This window comes from Pollicipes pollicipes, unplaced genomic scaffold (assembly GCF_011947565.3).
Source record: "Pollicipes pollicipes isolate AB1234 unplaced genomic scaffold, Ppol_2.1 Scaffold_4295;HRSCAF=5057_pilon_pilon_pilon, whole genome shotgun sequence".
Taxonomy (NCBI): domain Eukaryota; kingdom Metazoa; phylum Arthropoda; class Thecostraca; order Pollicipedomorpha; family Pollicipedidae; genus Pollicipes; species Pollicipes pollicipes.
In genome coordinates, this window is record NW_023596461.1 from 20,442,587 (window position 1) to 20,442,901 (window position 315).

Below are 315 nucleotides of genomic sequence, written 5' to 3' on the forward strand. Positions count from 1 at the left end.
GCCGCGTCTTGTGAGTGCATCGCTCAGGTTTACTGGTTCTCCTCCGTCAGATTAAAAAACCGGGACGTCTTGGTTTCCCATCATTACAGTGTGCAGTTTCGTTTGATCTTCCAGCCTTTTCCCATGTGTGTTGAATTGACTTCTCTTTTACGAATGTACCAAAATCACTCGCTGCAAGAAGACATGTGCTTGGCCTCAACTCTCAAGGACGAGCTCCGCTGCTGTTATTGATGGCCTCTGTGTGATCTGGGATGCGCTGTTGGGATCAAGGCACATGTGTCGCGACAGGACACATCAGAAGGCTCTCTCAAGCGC